A 12,172-nucleotide genomic window follows, 5' to 3' on the forward strand; every position below is an offset into this window, starting at 1 on the left:
CGTTCCCTTAATGCCCTATGCGTGATAGCAACAGCGAGCCGTTTGAGCAGGACCCTACGAACGTTGCGTCTTTAAATCCGCCGAATCAGAGGAGTAAGTTCGGTTGTTCACAGACCATTAACGCTAATTGTTCAAATAGGCAAAAAACTAAGGATCGTACACAACATTCGTAAACTAAATATCCTTTTTACTTCATGTTTCGTGTCACATCGGAACGTTCAATGGTTCAGTTCTCGACTTTAAACTGCTAACCATAGGAAGCGGCCAACAGGAACTGGCTGCGAGAGTTTCCTGATGTGAATTAATTTTTCAAAACCTCACGGGGAAGCAAAGGCGCTGAAGATGGACGATGCAACGATGCTCGACGCTAATCTCGAACGGCGAAGGAAGAATGCAAACTTCGAATGTCGCGTTTGCCAAGATCCTGTAAGGCTCCTGAGCGCGTCTGCATTTCGGTTAGTTTTTGGCATCGGTGGCAGCTTGCAAAGAGCACTCGGCTTACACTCTGCGTCTCCGATGGTAAGTCGCCCCGTATAGCGAAATAAAAGACAAGATGCATGAAAGTCCCCGACACGGCTAATGCTGATTAAATTTTTCCTAAGACTCGGCTCTTTTTTTTCGCCGAGCCATTCAATTACGGGTTAGGTTAGCCGGCGGCGGATCGATGGAATGGACGGATGTTTATAGCGCGGGTCGATTTTGGTCCCCGACCCGACCGGACCCGACGCCGACCGTCCGCCGACATGGCCACCGCCACCCGGGGACGATGCTGGCGCACCGTTTTACGAGCCTTCCGTTTCGGATGTGCGGTTCGAAAGCTGAGTGAAAATTCAATTCCGTAAACAGTCGTCCACTTGCTCCAGCCATTTCCGGTCCGGGGTAGGTCCCTCTACCAGCAAGTGGTAAATATGTTTGAAGAAGCAAATGACTGGATCGTGTAATCCCACGTCAGAATATGCACACCCGACCGACCGACCGACATCCGTCGGGGTAGGAGTTGGTTCCGGTTGGGTGCACTGATGCACATAACCCCTTTGGTTAGCCCCTAGCGCGGTGCAGTCCCAATCTATCGCTGGCCCTCAGACAAAGCTGGCCTCACGAAAATAGCTCCACGATGATATTTATGCTGCCTCAACGCTGGGTGCGGGTTTATTGTTCTAGCTGATGCTTTCGCTCTTTTGCTGCCACTCCGGAAACGCTGGCAGGTGTTTGGGCCGATGGGAGTGGGATCGAGCAGCGCAAACAAACTCCCTTCTGGTTGAGTTGACGATGGATTGAAGCAAATCAGAAACTGATGCTTCCAGCGTCTTTTTGCCCGTATTCTAAACCATGTTCCAGTAGAAAGATTGTTTCTCAATTGGAGGGTATAAGTATCTCTCCTGAAATCTACAGCAACCGGGATAAGACGATTGAAGATCATACAATAAATTACTGCAATATGTATTTGTATAACTACAAGAATTTTTATTTTTATTTTATTTATTATTTCACAAACTGCTTGTCGAAAGATCTCAGCACGAACCAATGTACTGTGGGGAAAAGGCGGACATTGATTTTTATTTCAGTCGTATTTACTTAAAATAGATAGTTAACTATGATCAATTCGAACCTTCTGGGTTGCACAGATTCCGAGAATTGATCTGCCAAAGTCAAAAGAGGGTTAAACAATGCTCTTTTGACCAACATTTGATGACGATCTTCAAACGATAATGTACCTTTATTATACACCACTAGAAAGGTAATAGATCCCTTTTTTAATAAGAAACAATGAAATATTCATACATCGCATTTCTTGTTTAGTTTTGTCGGGAATTAGTATAGAACACTACGGAAAAATGCAGTTTCACTTGCTCGCTTTAGTTCGCGCTATGGTTATTTTAAGAAATCACTTCTACTAGGAACCTAGTATATACTAGGAACGCCTGGTCTTTTGTAAAATAAGTACAAATAGGCATATGAAGCATATGGCCCTAATATGTTAACTTGTGTTTTTTAAATGTTTTTTTTTTTGCAAATGTGTTGTCGAGCCTATTTTTCTTTTATTAACGTAAAATAGGTAAAATATTTAAGTTTTATTCGAACAATCCAATGTGCCTATTTATACTTGATACTGAACATTGTGCTTTTGTGCAATTTACGTTTTATGAAATGAACGTGAATGCACCGTGAGTTGAACATTATTGATTTCATAAACTAGAACGATTGAACGTTCAACGATTAAAAATACCGAAAATGTTGCCCCGGACCCAAGTAGAGCACGGATGTCCTTGGATGAGCTTTGTAAGCGTCAAAAGCGTCGAAAAATGAGTGAACTGGAAAATCTATTGAAAGACAAGCACAGAAAGAAAGTGATTGAATTGGTAAGGAAACTGGCGTGAAAAGAAGTTAATTATGGGGTCTAACTTGTTAGAAAGTAGATAACATCAACATGCGTTTGGATGAAGAAATCAGCTAATTCATATTCCTTTGTATACGTATAAGTGATAAGATTTTTATCAGAATTTCGACGATTGCAGATTACTATCTATTAAAAAGTCACTGCTATGATTGACTTCCGAGCAGTTGTCATGCCGATTGCATAACTTCGGGCGTTCAAATACTTTAAAAATATGATAAAATTGTTAATTTAGTACTCCTGAACGTGTGTATAAAATACAAAGAATTTAATTTGATGAAACTAAAAGTAAAGTAAAGCAAAGCATTAAAAAAAATCGCAGATTCTTCCTGACCTAACTGATAATCGTGACCTAAAGTCTGCGATAGGGATTACTTAAATCAAACAAACAAACAATACAATGTTTTAATTACTAAACAAACTCAAATAAAAGCAAGTAACTCGGCAGTAAAGATAAAAGAGTTTCAGCACGATCATGGATGGAATAAAGGCAGACAATATCCACTCATTAAAAGCAGTCCATTCGTCATTACTACTCGACGGTCAAAATTGAATTTTATTTTTACATCATTACTACTGTAGTTACCTGCTATGCTTTGTTTAATTAGGAATAATTGAAAAAAATACTTTCCAGCAGCTCCGCACCATCATGTATGGCTTTCGAACTGCGAAGCGACGCGAAGAATGGAAATTTAAACCGATGATTCATCTTCACCGGGAAACGGATCCTATAATTAAAAAGCAAGAAGCGATATCCATGTGTAATTAATTCCATCCGTCTGCGTCGCTTTTCCTCGAACATATCGGAAACAGTTACACCCGGTCCCGGGCATTACACCTTCGCGAGTCCCGCGTCCGAGTCCTTTGATAGGAGCAGTTCGGTTTCTTTTTTTACCTCACCCATCAGCCCATCAATCAGTGGGATTTCGCAAAAAGTTGCGTACGGGAACGATGATTATTCGTTCGGCATCGCGATAGACGAAAAGATATGGCAGAAACGCTGCTCGCGGCAGGATCGCTCAATTAGTAGTGCGCCGGTGGAATACCGCCCGGATACCGTGTGCCGGCGCTTCTTCGTTCCGAGCCTTTCGTTTGATGATTCCGTGGAAATGCTGTGAATGCTTTCCGGCCTGTTGACGTTGGTTAATTACTTTTTCCTCCTTCGCCGCAGTCTTGCGGGAGTTTTCCCGAGAGAAAAATTACCACCCCGGCGATCGGTGCATCGGTACACATTTTAGTTGGTCCTTTTTGCACCGAGTGTAGGAAAATTCCGAAATTAAATTTTTGTTTGATTGATGTTTTTAATTTTCCTTCGCCGCCGCAGGATCCGCACCGGGATTCCGGGTGAAGGCGCCGAACGTGTGCCAGCACAGCACCACACGGCGGACAGCGGCAGCATCGCGATGCATCGCCACCGGGGATTGGGGAAAAATATCAAAAAATAATTAAAATAAACCCCCAGCGGGATCGATGGCAAAGGTTATCGGTTACCGTTACCGCCTGCCATTGTCAGTTTTGCATTATTTCGGTGCCATTATGCTGGTTTATGTATTTATCGGGGACGTGGCGAATATGCTTCAACGCCGCACCGAACGGCCCCGACGAGTGATTGCTTGCACGGCCAGACAATCCATAAAGCTGGAGCACACACTGATGGGGAGTGTTTGATGATGGAAGCTTTGTAGTGTCACTGCGTCTGCCGAGAGAGGACACCGTCGTGTCCGGGTGCTGATAGTTGCGGCTGGGCTGGGAGTAGCAGCACCGCCCGTGTCCTGCCGGGAGGCGGCATGATAACGCGTTGACAGGCTGCATGTTGGCTCACTCGTTGATCCGTCCGCTCGATGGATGATCATGCGTTCGGGCGTTGGTATGCATCGGTGCCCATTTCCCCAGCTTCCCGGCGCACCCGCTGCTCCGGATTTGGCGTTATGTCAAGCGATCGTTGCAATGCCGGGGATTAAGTTTCCTCAGCCGCAAGTTGCATATGTACCTGTGTGTAATCAAAACTCAATTTGTTTGCGTCTCCTGGCTGTGTGCTTGATACATTTGTGGACCGACCTGGACATACGCAAATCGGGCAGCCGAGTCCGAGCCGATCGATCGCAATGGCGGGTCGTATGGTATTCGCTTCGAAATAAAGCACATCTGGCGGATCTACGAACCTGGTGATTAGTGTTACAATTCTGATGAGCAGTGGTCTTGACAAATATTTGGCTAAGCTTCCCTCGGGTTCGGGACGATCTACCTATGTCATCTACTACGGAAAAAGGCGCGCACGGTGCGCTAACCTGCTGTGTGTAAGAAGTACGTTTGGACAATGTGTCCATCCCTCAGTAGCTACTTCATCAGTATTTTGAGTGTCAACAGAATTCCCTAAATTGGGAAATCAACAACAGTCGTATCTTACTAATATATTGAATTTTCTATTGATTAATGTTCTTGTATTTAATACTGAATGTCGATTATTGTACGGGTTATTTATGTGTATCTAATTGGGCAGCTGAAAAGATGTAACCGAACAGATTTCCCCAACTGGTGACTTCCGGACGAGAGTTTTGTCACGTCGATTGAGCATTCAATTTCTGCCAAGACGTCGCTCTCACTCGACATTACGTTATCCAGAGTGCAATCGGATTCACGGTTTGGTTTAATTAAACACGTCTCATCGTCTGGCCTTCAAGATCTCTGGCACCGATCGATTCCAACACCTTTCTTCTGGAAAGGCACGGTTCGAAAATGGTTCTTGGGTCGCCGACTCGCAGCCGTCTCAACCCGAGCCCCGGCAGTCAACAGAATCGTGACAAAATGAGTTCATCATAAATTCAATTTGTCTAACGCCATAAAAATGACACGATTCGGCGGGTGAGCGAGATTTTCGGTGTGGAGCCCCAGCCCAACGTAAACGCTCCCAAGCAGCGTCCAACGGTCTCATCGGGTCCCCACTGCCAACGTCTCCCTTCGAGGAGACAGAGTTGTGACTTAAACGTACCGCGCTAAGCTTTCAGGTCGCGCTGGCCGCTCCCCCCCCCCCCTTAGCCATCGCCTAGGCGACAGGAACGAGACATCGATGACTTCGGTCCCGGGTGCTGGGGTGAATGCTGAGTGCTTATAATTTATGCGCGATCACATTTGACTTCATCTTCACGTTCTTGCAGTCATTTGTAGCGATTGCGCCACGGTCGACACCGTGAGGTCCCGGGCGCTCTGGTTGTTACAGAAATTATTTCCACCGAACCCCGGCGCCCCGGGCACCGTTTTTCCCGAAACACCACCACCACCACACAGTTCGGGGACACAAGTGTCCGGATGGCGGACTTCGATCATCGCAGTCGACGGCACCGCCTGGCATCGCGTACGGCACCGTGGACGGAGCGGTTGAAAATAATTACATTATTCCATGCATCGTTCCGTGAATGAAAAGAAAATCGTAATCTGATAAATTTCGTGCCCGTGAAACGGTCTCCAATTGGGTAGCGGTGGTGCCCTTTCGTGTGGTCCACATTTCAAGAGATGCCCGCCGCCACGAAGACAGCAAACCGGTGAATCAAGAATGAAAGAAAAGTGGGTCCGAAAAATTCGTGCTAATCCCCGTTCTTGTCGGGAAACAATTGTAGTGGTACAGAATTGGGGAACAGCATTGCAATCGGTGTCGTTTCGAGTCCATCAAAGCAAATGTCAACTATTATGTACAACAATGTAACTGCATGTACCTCCCATAACAAACAGTTCCCAAACCTACCTTTGGAATTGAAGACTGCTGGACAATAGAGAAGGATTTTCTTGTGTTGGATTTGGTTTTTTACTTCTAATGTTAAAGTTTGTTTCAAACCAGGAATGGCCTAAGTGTTTTTTAAAATATTTTTCTTCAAAAATAGACCGTGATCGTTTCTTAAACTCAAATACAGTTGTTGGCTGGGACATCCCAAAGTGCCTAGGCTCAACTCGCTCTCGCGGCTTAGGCTCAAAAATTCTTTTCCGTTCAAAATCTGCTAATTAATAGTTGCAAAATCGAGGCCTACGAGGACATTTTATGGGACCAAAACGAATAACTATGGAATAATATTCCGTTTAAATTGCCTCTAACTAAAACAAGAATGCAGGACCAAACAAGCTAACCAAAGACCAGAGCCCCGTATAATGTTTGTAAATAATATCTTCATTTTTTAAACAGAAAGGCACTAAATAATCTTGGATCTCCATTCCTATAAACATGTGATTCATCTGCAGATCATTCGTCTACGTAGAATTCCTATGCGATACCAACATTGTCGCCAACAGATTAGTTCCAAAGACGTCAGTTGCCAAAAAAGGGTGCCAATGGAATAGTAATCGGAACATCCATTAATATCGAAAGCTACATAGTTACATAAAACATGACTATAAAATTGTTTTAATTTGTTGCATTTTTAAAAGAAGTAGCTATGGAAAATGTCGCAGTAGGAAAATTCTCTCCGTAAATTATGTTAAAAATTTTAATGATTTTTTTTTAATCTTTCGTTGCAAAACATTACACAATTCACAGAGTGCTCGTATTTGACAGATTTATGAAGGAACTAATGACACCGTAACTGGCGATAAAGCCGTGTCGACAGTGTAGTGGGTCTGGCTGGGTCAATTAATTTCAAACATCTCGTAACCTTGCACCGATGTCGCATACTTTTGGGGAACTGCTTAAACATGAGATGCGAAGAAAAGGGACCGTAACTGGGACACCATGTGGAGCCATGGGCCATCCACGACCCATGTGGAATTCTACGATCACCATCGTAGTGTTGGCCAAAATGATCGACATATTTCAAGGCATAATTTTTGTCAAAATAAGGGAGGTTGATTCTGGTGCGTGTGGCAATATTGAAAGGCAGGAGAGATGATGTCGAAATCTTCCTGCCGCTTTCTGCTTTGTCTGTTGTTTTAAGGGACGTGTTAGATTTGCTGCCCAGATCGGGCGCCTCCTAGAAAGCAAAGTCACGCAGGTTCATAGTTGAATGCGAAGCAAGACTCGTTGTGTTTTTCTTCGGCGGAAACTGAAAGCCGGTCGATCGTCGTTGTTTTTCTTTCCATTCCCAGCTGTCAAGTGTTAAATAGGATTCAAACTGTTTAGCTGCGCCCGGGGAGGGTCTTGGATAGCATGTTAACCATTAGTATTATCGCTCAGATCGTTTCCGAGAGGGCTTGCTAAGGCCATGTTAACGATGGCCGACGTGGTAGTTGATCATCTCTCGAGATTTATGATGTATGATTCAGCGGGATCGTGGCAACGCCGCCGTCCGGAGGTATGTTAGTTTACAGGATCACCTACGGGGAGTGTGTCACGGACCGGGTGCTGTTTTTAATAAGCTTTCGAAGCCATCGACTTCGGCAGCACACGTGTTGCTCGTGAGAAAGACGCGAAATGAGCCATTTTTGTCAAACGAAGCGTGTAATGAATTTGGAAATGTTGTCGTTTTTTCTCGTTTTCATTCATCTAGCACGAATTTTACGCAGCAGCTGCTTCTTGCTGCCCACTTGAACTGCTCTCAATCTATTCTCACCTAGATGGAGGAGGTCTAAGAGAATGTTGTATCTCAGTTGCGGCATTAACATGGTTTAAAAAAACAGAATCATTTTATATTTCATCAAGGCCTTTTGGGCTACGGTTTTATGAGAATGGCTGACTGTCGCGTTTTAAGTGTAATTTCAGATAGTTTCTCAATTTAAATTGAAAATATATGATTCCATGTAGAGAACTGAAATACTCAATAACATTCATAGACATCCGTAGGTTGGAAGACGGCAAGAAAATGATGGACGAGACACCGCAAGCAATCCGCGAACAGTCTCGTCGAACAACTACAAAAACAGCTCAGGTCACTGTCTTTATCTGCAAATTACTGCAAATGCGACATTCAACGTCCAATGAAGACAAATGAGTATCGGATTGATGTATCATTAAGGCTGCCGGCGGTCGTCGGCCTACGACCAAGATCCGTTACACCCCTTCGCAGTCTGCTGGCTATTACCGGGGGCTCCTCAGCGGTCGTAAATGCCCTCCGTGCCGCCCGCCGTCCTTCCCACATTTTATTCGGTGTCTCGGGCTAGTAATCGAGTCCTTCTTGTTTCAGCAAAACGTTTGCAAAAGTTTCCTGCTTGCATCGGCGGTTGGCCATAACGCGCGGAAACGCGAATAATGACCGGCGTGCAATATTGGAAAGCTTCACGGCCCAAAGTCGCCCTATTTTCCATAAATTGTCCAACTTTATCATGCGTGGCCAGCTCAGCGAGCCGGAAAATGCAGCCCACAGGACACTGAACCCCGCGGCCAAGCGTGCGTGTCCTTAGCGCGAACCGAAACGATGACGATTGCAATCAGCGGGTTGATGTATTTACACACTTCACCAAATGTTGGGGCGCGAACCTGTGAACCCGCGGCCATGGCACGAAAATGCATTCGCGCAAACGGAATAATGAATAAATTTATTAACATTTTAATCTCGTTCTGCTGTTTTCAAGTGCGAGCGAGCACGGGGAGTCAGACCCACGGCTCGTGTGGTCTGTTTCCTTCTTGTATCAGTCGGCCCTACATCACCCACGTGAAACGTCTGTAAACGGAGCCAACCAATTATGTATCCAATTTTCTAACCGCAACCTGTCGATGTAGGAAGCAATTCATGAAATTGCAGGCACTGGGGGTTTTGTGAGTAGTCAAGAATCTATTTGCGATACTTCAACGTTCAAATCCAAAGCAACACTTTGTTGCAACGGTTAACCTATGCTAAGCTAAGTGCTACTGCACGGTCCTGTTGGTGTAATTCATCAATGACGGTTTTGATGTCGATAACGCACATCGCAATTATATGCTTTAGACCTTGAGGTGGACTTCAGGACTGTTGGAGGGAACCCCTTTTTGGAGCCCGTTTAAAGGTATAAAGGTCCGGTCGCATTATTTCTGCTCCGTAGCGCCATATGCCTCGAACTAGCGCAGGATATTTATTTTACATCCTGCCCTGTCCTTGCCGACACCTTGCCAATTCGTTCCCCGAAGAGCGGGAGTGCTGCGTGAGTGTGCGTGTGCCACGTAGCAGGTGGACGGTGGCGTTTGTGTGTGAATTATGGCACACAAAAATCGATATCCATCCGACGCTAGGTTGGGCACGTTGACCCCCGTCCACGGACCGGACCGGACCGGGTGCCGGCCACGAAGACAAACACACACCGGATCGATGCACCAACACTTCCCAGTGGCGATAAGTGTATATTTCACCGTTATGATGGGGTGTCCCCAGCCTTTCGGTGTTTTTCCACCACGGTGTCCGAGTGGCCACTTCCGCAAGTCCGCAGGAAGTGTCCGCGGGTGCCACCCTGGAGAAGGGTGGCGAGGGCGCACTCCAAGGACCGCTCGGGTGGACGGGTTTTTGCGCCATCGGCAGCGCCTGACAACACAGGAAAAGGATAATAAATAATGCATTAAAGCTGATTGATTGACATCCCATGAAGTGTCGAAAAGCTATTACCCGGGTACCGGTGGGGCCCGGGGACGGGGTGCGCGGTGTGCCGAGGGGAACGTATGTGTGCCTCGGTCCGGACCGAGCGGGTTTTCGTTTGTTGACAATCCCTTCGGAAGAAATCCTTCCGACTCCGTCGGCCGTCGGGACGTGGTCAGCTGGACGTTCGGGTTCGGGTTCGGGTTGGGTTTGCGGAAAAGTGTGTGGTCCACCGGGAGAGGTGGACCCACCGTGAGGCACGGAAAAACCCGACCCACGGCAAGACAACGGTGCCGTCCCCGGGTGGACCGGTGCCTTTCAATGACTGGACGCATCACCGGACGGGCGGGAGTTACTCGGGTCCGTGTGTAAAAGGACCCGACGGGGAGTGTAAATATGCTTCGACCTGAGAGACCACTTTCCGGAAAAGGTGGTAAATTTCTTCGACCTTAGCTCGCCACTCAACACCCCACAGCCCACAGGAAAGCATTTTAAGTGTAGAGTTTTCACACATTGATCTTTCCATTTCCGCTCGGTCCGCAACAGGGCGAGCTGTTTCGAGCGGAAAGCAGCTTAGGCAGGGAAAACTGAAACAGCAAGCAAACCTCCGTTCCCGAGGGGCAGTGTTTTCCGGGGACGCTATCGCTTCCCTTTTCCAAGAATTCTCCGCTCATGCCACACTTGAACTTTGCAAAATTACTCGAGATCCGCGGAATTGAACCCAATTTTATATTTGGCGAAAAATTGCAATAATCTTTTTTAAATAGGATTTGAAACTTGGTAAAATTGTTCAAAGTAGTAGCGAACACAGTTTTTATATGATTTCAAAAATTCTGCACAGCAATTCCTGATGACCGGATGACAAGTTCCAAACTCCAAGCCGAGACGAACAAGTTCCGTCTAGTTATCCAATTAAATCATCGGAACAATTAAGTCGTTCGACCGTTTCCCATAAACACGGTTAATTTGCTTTCCAGTTGAAGATAAACGAACAAATGAAGCATTACCGAAGCAAATCGATCTGATTGCGAATCTCGAGATCTCGGCAACTCGGTTATGGAAATGGAACAAATTGGCTATAATGATATGCCTCGGTCGGTCCCATCTGCATGGTCGGGGCCCGGGATAATAAGGCGACGTGGCTAACGCAAGGTGCGGAGGCAGTTCAAGCCGAGCACGATGGAATTATCTTCGTGCTAAGGGCCGCCGCATGGGAACGAGCGGCCGCTGATCACTCGAAGGGTGTGCGTCGAGCATACCAAACTTTGTAGGACGCCGCCGCGTATTGAACTGATAATTACATTAGTAATGTTCTTACACAATGACAAGCCACAAGCTAGCGAAGGGTGTCTATTGTATGATAATTTACCTTTAAAACCTCATTCTGCCACAGGCTCCGTTCTGCTGATCGACCTATGTGCTGATGTGACATGGTGTGCATGGTACATTTGAATGATCATGATTAATGGGATAAAGTTTAGTTTTTTTCTAAACTTCACTGGAATATTCCACTGTGGTTTGTTGTATTTGCATTGATTGGAATGACACGTGCATTATGGCCAATTAAACTACTCATCTCATCTTCGAACAAGACGCTTAAATTTGCCTAGAACTAACCTGACACAAAAGAGCAGAAAACCATGAATATCTTCACCTACTAAGATATGTTTGGTTGAAATGCCGTGCGAGTACGTTCCATTATCGACACATCGTTTCGTTGGTAAAGTGTACATAGTTGAAATTATATTTAGCTCTAGCATTAGTTTTAGGTTTAAATGGAAATAGGTTTGGAACAGTGCAGGTTTTAATAAAGTTTTTCAGCCTTCAATTCCTTCAGCCAGCCAGGAAGCTGAGTTGAACCCCCATTTGAGGTCCACTGAAGAGTTGTAACTTTAAATACTCTTAATAATTCCTAATATCGTAATGCTAGTGGATGTATTTCGGGAAGCGTTGTACACAGGGCAAGGGCGCAGGGCAAGCATGTAGTTGTAAATACTCCAATATTACCGGAATACTGTTAATCAGTTCCAATGGCAACTTGCATATGACATCTACAACAAAAAAGTATATCAATTGACGAAAGCATTAAAAGCAACTAAATTTTTTATATTTTGACGTACAACTTACAATATTTGTTACCAATTATGTTGATTATGTTGGCACCAAAAACCACTCCTTTCCATACGTCCAACGTGTGGCAAAACCCGGTACAGATCGGTCGCAACAGATGCTGGTTTCTGGTGAGCGCTGGAGTTTGCCTTACTAGGCTCGCTGAACTTTTCCAACTGCAATAGTCAATCAACGGCACTCATAGTTT

Source organism: Anopheles cruzii, chromosome 2 (genome assembly GCF_943734635.1).
Source record: "Anopheles cruzii chromosome 2, idAnoCruzAS_RS32_06, whole genome shotgun sequence".
Lineage (NCBI taxonomy): Eukaryota > Metazoa > Arthropoda > Insecta > Diptera > Culicidae > Anopheles > Anopheles cruzii.